Raw genomic sequence first — 10,990 nt, 5'->3', positions numbered from 1 at the left:
CAGACAGGAAAGTATGGTGAGCAGAGAGAGGGGAAGGATCGGCAAAGGACCTCAAACCGGAAATCGAACTCAGGTCGCCGAGAGTATCTGGGTGCTTTATGTCGATGCACTAACCCCAAGGTATTGACGCCGACAAATGATTATAATTTCAAGTAAATAATATGTTCCATGAGGACATATTTAGTTCATTTACTATCAAAAATATACATATACATACATATATATGTATGTATGTATATATATATATATATATATATATATATATATATATATATATATTTTTTTTTTTTTTTTTTTTTTTTTTTTGACATGCATTGATAAGAATTTAATTTTGACAGCTTTAAAAACAATTTACATTACATAAACATTACATTTAGATCATAAGATTTATATTTGGACTTTTTCATATTTCAGATATTCACATATTTTGCCAATATTGTCTCATCCTAATATCGAATATTAATTTAACTTTTCGGATTATGTGTACCCTTTATCAGCATGTTTTGCAGCATACAATGACTTTTACACACAAAATTTTTCATTTACAGGTTTACAACTGAACTCTTCAGCTTGAAATTAGCAGGCAATTTAACATGTGTCAATCATTTAGTATGCTAACATTAAACAATGTTTTGCATTTGGTTTTACATACATACCAACATTTAACATTTAATTTAAAGATTAAAATTTTAATATATTACATATTTTACCCAAAACTGCATATAATACAGTAAGAATTACGCCAGTATCTTAGGCTACTTAATTTTACACAAACCCTACGCCTAAAATCATGTTTCTCCAGGTAAATATTCAATTCCTTTATTATAAATAAGTCATTAATTTATTGGAACTCAGTAACCGCCTAAATGCAGTCACAACACAGCTTTTACAAGCTAAAATTAATTGAGAATTCCTTGAAGACAACCCGATAATGGTATTTGAGGGAAATGTTTTAAATCTACAGATATTTAGACGTGTATCTAGTGCTTTTTAAAATCAATTCAAACCAAATATACTAACCATTTACAGCGTTATTTTCATGTCAGACCAGGCATGTGAATATAAATCTAACTGTACTTAAATATGGGAAAGTACTTGCTATGTTATTTTCGGGTTTATTCAAAGATTAAGATAGGCTAAAGATTGTAATACATTACATTTTTACACAACACTGTATATAACACAGTAAGAACTACACCATTAACTTAGCTAGGCTACTTAATTTTACACAAAGCCTAAATAAAAAATCATGTTTCTCCAGTTAAATATTCAATTCCTTCATTAGAAATAAGTCATTAATTTATTGGAACTCAGTAACCGGCTAAATGCAGTCACAATACAGCTTTTACAGGCTAAAATTAATTGAGAATTCATTGGAGACAACCTGATAATGGGTTTTGACTTAAATGTAAAACTATAGACATTTAGACGTGCATCTAGTGCTCTATAAAACTGAATTTAAACAAACATACCAACCATTTCAAGCGTTATTTTCACGTCAGACCAGGCATGTCTGATGTTCCGGATATTTTCATACTTTTCCTCTGAATCTCCAGTATCGCTGTCCGACCGCAAGGACAAGCGCTGTTTCAGACCGAACTCAGGCCTCTTCCAGCGCCGTCATCTCGCTGATTATCGGGTAAAGCTGCAGTCATGAGTGTCTGTTTCTTGGCTCTTTACCCGGCTGTCGAAAAATTGCAGATCGGACGAATAGTGTTTAAAACGACGAGCGATTAAACCCGTGTGCTGCTACTTCCTGTTGTCATGAAGATACACTCCCTCGACCCGCCCTAACACGCAACGTGATTGGTCAGACTCGCCGGCTGCCGTTTGATGAATAGACGATGTAGATGTACGAGAAGTCCAACGTTTAATACAATTTTTAGATATTTATTTTCAAAACAAATTACATGTATTGTTTTATATTACATCACGATGTATTTTGTTTATTTTTATAATTTATTTCTGTGAAACAAACGGATATCATAGATCGCAAAGAAGTATCGATGTATATAGTATACTCACCGGCCACTTTATTAGGTATACCTGTTCAAATGCTTGTTAACGCAAATTTCTAATCAGCCAATCACAGGGCAGCAACTCAATGCGTTTAGGCATGTAGACATGGTCAAGACGATCTGCTGCAGTTCAAACTGAGCATCAGGATGGGGAAGAAAGGTGATTTAAGTGACTTTAAACATGGCTGTTGGTGCCAGATGAGCTGGTCTGAGTATTTAAGAAACTGCTGATCTACTGGGATTTTCACGCACAACTATCACTAGGGCTTAGTGTGAATGGTCTGAAAAAGAGAAAATATCCAGTGAGCGGCAGTTTTGTGGGCACAAATGCCTTGTTGATGGCAGAGGTCAGTGGAGAATGGCCAGACTGGTTTAATCTGATTGAAAGGCAACAGTAGCTCAAATAACCACTCGTTACAACCGAGGTATGCAGAAGAGCATTTCTGAAGGCACAACACACCTAACCTTGAGGCAGATGGGCTACAGCAGCAGAAAATATCACCGAGGGCCACTCCTGTTAGCTAGTAACAGGAAACTGAGGCTACAATTCACACAGGCTCACCAAAATTGGAAAATAGAAGATTGGAAAAACGTCGCCTGGTCTGATGAGTCTCGATTTCTGCTGCGACATTCGGATGGTAAGGTCAGAATTTAAATAAATATAAAGTCAATATGGAGCAAAATCTCTGAGGAATATTTCCAGTGCCTTGTTGAATCTGTGCCATGAAAGATTAAGGCAGTTCTGAAAGAACTAACCCGGTACTAATAAGGTGTATCTAATAAAGTGGCCGGTGAGTGTATAGTGCAAAGAAATATTATATATCAATTTGTGACATTTTATTGTCCACCATTTTATCACAAAATTCATTTGAAACATCAATATGTCCTTACATTTTACATGCTTTAATATACTGTATATATTCTTTACATACTGACACTAAAATAGGATTTCTCAGCTTACCTTCAAACTTTGGTTTGTGAAAAAATGCAAATGATTTGGTTATGGCAGTGCTGGTGTGTTTTGTTTTTATGTGGTTAGTCAAATTCTGCTTTCATGTCCACAATTAAACTCCATATTTTTATATGCTTACATGCTTATACTAATAGACAGATTCTGCTTTGCATTGAGTTATGTCATACAGCGCAGGATTATATAAGCATTGCTTCAAAATGTCAAACATTCAAAACTAGATTTATTTTGCAAAGAGTCAAGTTTGTGCTTTGTTTACTGTTGAGCGCTAAAAATCATTATTGTGAATGTTTACACATTTGATAACTACAGTATCCAGCTAGTATTTTTAAAGGTCATTTTAAGCACTGTTAATAATCTGTAGCTCGTACTGTGATAAAGGAGGTCAAACGCTCTGTGAGCAAAGGTCTGCAACTGTTGACAAAAATAAATAAATCTAGCAAAGACAAAATCGGTAAAACAAAAAACCCAAGCAATATCTGAAATCACCATTGTAATGATAAAGGTTTCAAAATGTTGTAATTGAGAATTTAAAGATCCCATGACATGAAGATTGACCGTGGGGGTAGGGGAGTGTTAATGCGTCCGTCTTGATGTCCTCTATAAGGAAGTGTGCTGCAAAATATCAAAATTCCTTAATTCGTTTGAGTCCATTATTTATCAGTGGTCATCACAGTGGAATGAACCGCCAACTATTCCAGCATAGGTTTTATGCAGCAGATGCCCTTCCTGCTGCACCCCAGTACTGGGAAAAACGTATACACTCTTGCATTCACCGACACATAACCATACACTATTACCAAAATCAACTGGCCTAGCCGGTACTTGAACCAGGGACCTTCTTGCTGCGAGGCGACAGTGCTAACCACCGAGCCACCTTGCCGCCCCAACATCAAAATTTGCATTTAAAAACTTTTTTAAAACTTTGTAACTTCCGCCAATGTGAATCAGCTATTTTTATGACATCACACATGATTATCAGATTCTCATTAGATTTGTCCAACCAATCAAATGCTCTCTAGAGAATCTATGCTTTAAAAAATCTGTGTAGTTTTAACATATCACTGGGTCATATATAAGTAAACTCATCATTGGGTTAATTTTTTCAATCGTATTTAAAGGACACTCTTTAACCCAATGGCTGGGTTCGCTCATATTAGGTACAATGGTTTAGGCTACAACAACCCAGCATTTATTTTGCAGTGTAAAGAGGAAGAAATTACGAAAATACAGAGCGGCTTCTGGGTCCAATCGCTACATCATACTGTACGTGATGACCCAACAAATGGTAATATTAAACGTTTACAAAGCGATGTAATTTTTTCGAAAATCTCAATCGCAACATATCGCGTGACGTCACATTGTGCACCATTCACTCATAGCAAACTAACGGTAAGAGGGGCGTGGCTAAGAATATTGTGGCAGAGGCATCAAACTGACATCATCACAGAAGGACCGACTCTCCAAATACAGAAGCAAATGATCAGGCTTTGATTGAAGATTACCAAAACAAACAGATTTACGCAATTGACATACTAATTGTTGTCCTAAAGAATAACAATGCACGCTCGCATCATCATCATCATTTTCATCCACTTATCCGGGGCAGGGTCATGGGGCAGCAGACTTAGGAGAGAACTCCAGACTTTCCTCTCCCCAGACACTTCTTCCAGCTCCTTTGGGGCGATCCTGAGGCGTTCCCAGGCCAGCCGAGAGACTTAGGCCCCGTTTACACTAGTGCGTTTTAGTTTTAAAACGGTGTTGTAGATCAAAACTGATCCGTGTCTACACTAGCGTCTCAACTAGCGTTTCTGAACATATGTCCGTCCACACTACGCCACCAAAAACGTGTATCACGTAAACATTCGCGCACTCTGTGCATGCGCGTTCTAGTAGAGACAGAAAGCATGTGTCACGCTCGGCACTTTGTTATTGTTAGTCAACAAATGCCGGTTGAACAATGAACGTGATGGCAAAGAAAGCAAGAGAGGTATTTTTGTGGATACGCGACGAGGTCGAGTTGTTACTAAATGTAACAAATGAATAACTGCACAACGGTGCCTAAAACAGACAATACTGCAAACAACACTCCCATCTCTGTGTCCGTGTTGTTGTTTACAGTGAAGGCTGGTCTGCTGTCATGTGATAGGGGCTTGACGAATAAGGGAAGCATACGCAATGACACAAAAGCCCCAATCAGGTAGCGAATTTTAGCAGCCCCGCCTCCGTTTTCAAATTTCTCCGTTTTCCCTAATCCACACTGAGACGGAGCAGCAGCGTTTTAGAATGAAAACTGCCTGTCCAGCGTTACCAAAGCGCTCAGTTTTCGGCGCTCGAAAACTGGCGTAGTGTGGATGGATGGCGTAACCGTAGCAAAACTTATGCGTTTTCAAACTAAAACGCATTAGTGTAAACGGGGCCATAGTCCCTCCAGCGTGTCCTGGGTCTTCCCCTAGGCCTCCTCCCGGTGGGGCATGCCTGGAACACCTCCCTAGGCGTCCTGGAGGCATCCGAAACAGATGCCCGAGTCACCCCAGCTGACTTCTCTCTATGTGAAGGAGCAGCGGCTCAACTCCCGAGCTCCTGCCAGGTGAAAGAGCTCCTCATCCTTTCTATAAGGGTGTGCCCTGCCACGCTACGAAGGAAACTCATTTCAGCCGCTTGTATCCAAGATCTTGTCCTTTCGGTCATGACCCAAAGCTCATGATCATAGGTGAGAGTAGGAAAGCTAGCAAAACAGTGTAAATTTAGATTTCACATCAACCCACACATTGGTTTAGTCCATATTTCACTTAACATTCTTGAAAGCAGACAACAGAATAATTGTAATTGTATACAATATCTCTTTATTAACTGATTACACACACTGCACCTCAGTTCATGGATCGATTGATATTTGCAGCAAGTAAAAGTGATGTACAGAACCAAATAAATAGAATAAATAACAGATTCATTCTGACACAAGCCGTCCAAAATGCCACATAATAAATGATACAAGACCGAGATACTCTGCAATTCTCCTATATTTAAAACATTCACATTAGAACAGAATATCTTCATGTCTTAATTTACCTCTATGTACAGTATTGTACAGGGGAGTTCAATAAAACAACCAAGAACGTATTATAAAAAAAAATCAAACAATAACTGACATGAAATAAAGTGCATTCTCAAAAGATCACATTTAGTAGGAAATTATAGAAACATGGCCACACAAACACATATTCTGACACATGAGTGGACTTCTAATAAGTGTGAATTGTTGTTTTTCGGTTCAGTTTGCGGTGTAAATTCAGAACCGAATAAGACACAGGGTTTACAGTACAGATTAAATAAAAACATTTCATTATTTGCTCTCATATTCATTCAACAATAACAGTCACATAAGGTGGAAACATTCAGGCCAGTGAAGTGTTCAGTCATCTTTAACCACAACTGAGAATTCATGCAGAGCAAAGAAATAGCCCAACAATCAAACATTTGCGTGGTTACAAAACATACCATTAGATATATTAACATATTTAAAATCTTTACATCATCCCACACGAAAGAAAAACACTATAGAAATTTGTAGTAAATGCCAGTGTTTTTAAACTATTCCGACTTGAATCTGTTGCAGTGATTGTATAGTTGCTACACAACAACGATAGTAGGGTTTAGTTATCAGTTGCCTATTGTGAATACCATGCTGCTGTAGCATTCATTGATAAAATGTCGTATACGATACACCAACTTTACTATAGCATGATTCAAAAACACTGTAATATTTACTGCAAATGACTATAGGTGGGATATACTGTATTTGTGCATATGTCATTGTCGCGTCTCCATTTCACAGATTCATCCAAATACTCTCTGATAAACCTCTTGAGTTTCTCTATAATACAATAAATAAACCTATGGTGCTTTTATTAGGTAAATATAGCAACCTTCGCTAACACTGAAACCAGATAGCCTGTGAAAGAGCAAAATATGACAGAGCTGCTCGAGAGAAACACTGTCAGAATACGTTTAAGTTACGGAGGGATTATTAAAAAGGCATTTCATGCTACAGTAAATCAATACCTCTGTACGGTACAATGAAATACAAATAAATAAAGCACTCTTGGTCTCGTCACTGCAACTCCTAATACTACTGACCAGCACATGTAAATCTAACGTGGATCATAGTGAGTGTCCCTGTTAGCCAGCAGATGGCAGTACCACTCTATCTATTCCTGCCATACCGCTAATCACCCTCATAGCTGTAGCTTTATGCTAATTTTACACAGCTAAATGTTTGAATTAAAACAATAAACCAACAAATATACTGTGTATTGATTAAATGATCTGTATTGGGTGAAGATGAGATATCCTGTTTTGAGCACCAAACATTATATAAAGCTAAATACAGTGAGTTTAATCTTTAAAATAATTTGTTATACCCCTGCTCAAAATACAGCTTGGGTTTAGCTGGTCGACCAGCCTGGTTTTAGGGGATTTTGGCCATTGCAGGCTGGTTTCAAGCCATTTCCAGCCTGGTTTTAGGGGGATTTTGGCCATTACAGGCTGGTTTTCAGCCATTTCCAGCCTGGTCTTAGCTGGTCAGGCTGGGAGATGACCAGTTTGACCAACCTACCCTTCTGAAAAAAAAATCTTAAACCAGCCCAGGCTGGTTTTAGCTGGTCGACCAGGCTGGTTTTAGAGGGGTTTCGGCCATTTCCAGGCTGGTTTCCAGCCATTTCCAGCCTGGTTTTAGCTGGTCAGGCTGGGAGATGACCAGCTAAAACCAGCTTGACCAGCCTAGCCAGGCTGGGAGCCCAGCCAAAACCAGCTATGTCCAGCTTAAACCAGGCTGGTCAAGCTGGTTTTAGCTGGATTTAGCTGGTCATTTTCCAGCCTGACCAGCTAAGACCAGGCTGGAAATGGCTGGAAACCAGCCTGGAAATGGCCAAAACCCCTCTTAAACCAGCCTGGTCGACCAGCTAAAACCAGGCGACCAGCCTAGGCTGGTTTAAGCTGGATTTTTCAGCAGGGTAGCCAGCCAAAATCAACTATGACCAGGCTGGACATGGCTGGAAGCTAGCCAAAACCCCTCTAAAACCAGCCAACCGGCCAGCTTTTCTCAGCAGGGACATGTTGAACTTATGTGTAATTCAGGGTAACTGATATATTAATATAATGTTGAAACATTGTTTTATTTTCATTTTAAAACATTGTTTTAACCCAGTGTTGGGTCAGATATGGAGTAACCCAACAACTGGGTTTAAAAATATCAGTTTAAAAACATTTAACCCAACATTAGATTTGTCCATATTTGATGTAAACTATTGAACATTGCTAATTTTACAGAGCTAAATGTTTGAAACAATAAACCTACAAATATACTGTATATTGATTAAATGATCTGTATTGGGTCACCAACATTGGATAAAACTACATACAGTAAGTTTAATGTTTAAAATAATTTTTAATACCCCCGCTCAAAAACAAAACAAAAAAAAACAGCTTGGGTTTAGCTGGTTGACCAGCCTGGTTTTAGGGGGATTTTGGCCACTGCAGGCTGGTTTTCAGCCATTTCCAGCCTGGTCTTAGCTTGTCAGGCTGGGAGATGACCAGCCAAAACCAGCTATGTCCAGCTTAAACCAGGCTAGTCAAGTGGGTTTTGGCTGGTCATGTTCCAGCCAGACCAGCTAAGATCAGGCTGAAAATGGCCAAAACCCCTCTAAAACCAGTATAGTAGACCAGCTAAAACCAGCCAACCAGCTAAGGCTGTTTTAAGCTGTTTTTTTTAAGCACGGACATGTCAAACTTTACGTGAGAAATACTGTTCCAGTATCATTAAGGGTAACTGATATAATAATATAATGATAATTATAGTATAATTATATAAATAAATATAATTATAATATGTTAATTATTTTAATATGGAGAAACCCAACAACTTGGTTTAAAAATATTATTTAAATGAAATTAAAAACATTTAACCCAATGTTAGATTTGTCCATATTTGATGTAAACGATTGACCTGAAAATAAAACAGTAAACAAACAACACTAAACTTACATAATAAAAACTGTATATTTTAAACCCATTTTCATCTTTGACCCATTTGTTGATAAAATAAATTGAAGTCTGAATAGAAATTTAAATACTTTATAAAATAAAAATACATACAATTTAGTTCATTATTATATTATATAATTTCTTTCTAATGATTTATTATTAATACCATACATTATCTTTGGTTGCTGTAGTGGAACCATTGTTCATCCTCATAACCATGTCTTAGCGTTCAAATGCTAATGTTTCGCAAATAGCAAAATAACTAATGCTCCATCAGTCTCATCCCTGCAAACAGTTACACTTTGCATATGCTGACAAGAAAAAAACGCAGCTAAAGTCTACTTATAATTTCTCTGCATGTCAGTGAACAACATTCAGATCACAAAGAAATGCCAACAGACGGCAGGCTACACCCCCCACCTCCCCTCTGGGTTGCCATGACAACAGTGACATTTACTGATGCTTGAATAACTATAGAATATATTTACCATAGAATCCACTCGGGAGATCCTACAACCATCATAAATGTGCTGAAACTACAATCCTCGCAATCAAGATCTGCGTAAAGACAAATGTAAAAAATATGTGTCTAAAAATATCACTTTAATCCTGAGTTTCTTAACCAATTCCATCATTTCACAGATTTACAAATTGCATTAGTATTCATTTCAGTGCACTGCTGCTTCTAAGTGAATGTGGATGCAGTTGGAATGCTTTTTTTTTTTTACAGCTAAATAGTGTATGACATCTAGCAGCAAGGGCTAACTGGGTCATGCTAACCAGACAAACCATGTCCTCTTGCATTAAACACACAGAGTGAAAAAAACATGGCTGAAGAATTATAATTCAGGTACCTAACATGAGACTTGAGTGCAAGTCACAGAGAGGTCAACAATCACTTTCAAGGGGAATTCATAAACAGAGAAAAGATGCGCTAGTTCAAGTCAAGAGCTGTGCAACACTGACCTGCAGGCGAGAATTAAATCTGCTTTTACAGATACACTACACTTTCTCTTTTGGAAATAATAGACTCATTTTACAAGTCCTTTAAGTTAAACCAATGAGTTTTATCATTTTAAAATGCATTTAGTCTATCTCCAGGTCTGGCGGAAGCACTTTTAGCTTAGCTTAGCTTAGCTTAGCATAGATCAGAGGTGCTCTGTTCCTGGAGACCTACCTTCCTGCAGATTTCAGCTCCAACCCTAATCAAACACACCTGAACCAATTAATTATGACCTAACCAGCATATGATAATTACAGGAAGTGTTTTTGATATGGGTTGCAACCGATATCTGCAGGAAGGTAGATGTCTAGGAACAGGGTTGGTCACCCCTGGCATAAATCTTTAGCTGTTTCTCAATGTGCGTTTTTCAGTGTTCTTGCGCCCTCGTGTTCTTGTGTAATGTCATCATCAACCGCCAAAGCTCAGTTCCAAAACTCAAGATCACAAGAATGGTGGTCACGTGAAAGTTTCCGGATGTGTTCTTGATATATAGGACGCATCGATGCAGACTTGAGTGCAAAACTCAAGAAGTCTCAGAAGTGATTGTGGCTGAATAAGGGGGTGATCACACCGAACGCGCATTTGCGTTCCAAAAACGAGAGTTGCACTGCTCTGCCTTTTTTGTCGACAAGAAAAAAAGAAGCACAGCATGCTTTTTTAATGTCGCTAAGCAATGATTGGATCAGCTGGGTATTGTTCGAGAGTGTTGCTGTTGATATTAATATAATTTTAATAATAATAATATTGTGAAAATGAAGATTTGTGAAGTCATACAGCTTTGGATAACTTAGAACAGCAACCACAAGTCTCTCCTCCATCTTCAAAAGTCTCCATTGTTGTCTTGACAACACAAACACTGCACCTTTGATTAAAGAATGAAAAAGACGAGAGTGACGTAACACGCTTTTTCCGCTCCGAGTTGACATTTTTCAACTGAGAGCTCACGACGTGCAA

At 38.0% G+C, this 10,990-nt stretch overlaps 1 protein-coding gene across 8 annotated transcripts in view; it reads right to left on the bottom strand.

The window, feature by feature from the left end:
* Nucleotides 1-1,760, bottom strand: part of atg4da (autophagy related 4D, cysteine peptidase a) — a 20,347-nt gene extending 18,587 nt beyond the window's left edge. For 4 of the 8 annotated variants that reach the window (XR_012403646.1, XR_012403632.1, XR_012403626.1 and 1 more), the window contains exon 1: nt 1,477-1,745. The gene's annotated coding sequence lies outside the window, so the exon portion shown is untranslated. Of the gene's footprint in view, nt 1-1,472 lie in introns of all 8 variants that reach the window. The other 4 variants (XR_012403641.1, XR_012403645.1, XM_009294437.5 and 1 more) reach the window with 2 other exon arrangements.
* Between the last annotated feature and the right edge of the window lie 9,230 nt (nt 1,761-10,990).

Source organism: Danio rerio, chromosome 1 (assembly GCF_049306965.1).
Source record: "Danio rerio strain Tuebingen ecotype United States chromosome 1, GRCz12tu, whole genome shotgun sequence".
Classification (NCBI taxonomy): Eukaryota; Metazoa; Chordata; class Actinopteri; order Cypriniformes; family Danionidae; genus Danio; species Danio rerio.
The sequence above is the reverse complement of the archived record's forward strand: the minus strand, read 5'-3'. Positions and strand labels throughout refer to the sequence as shown.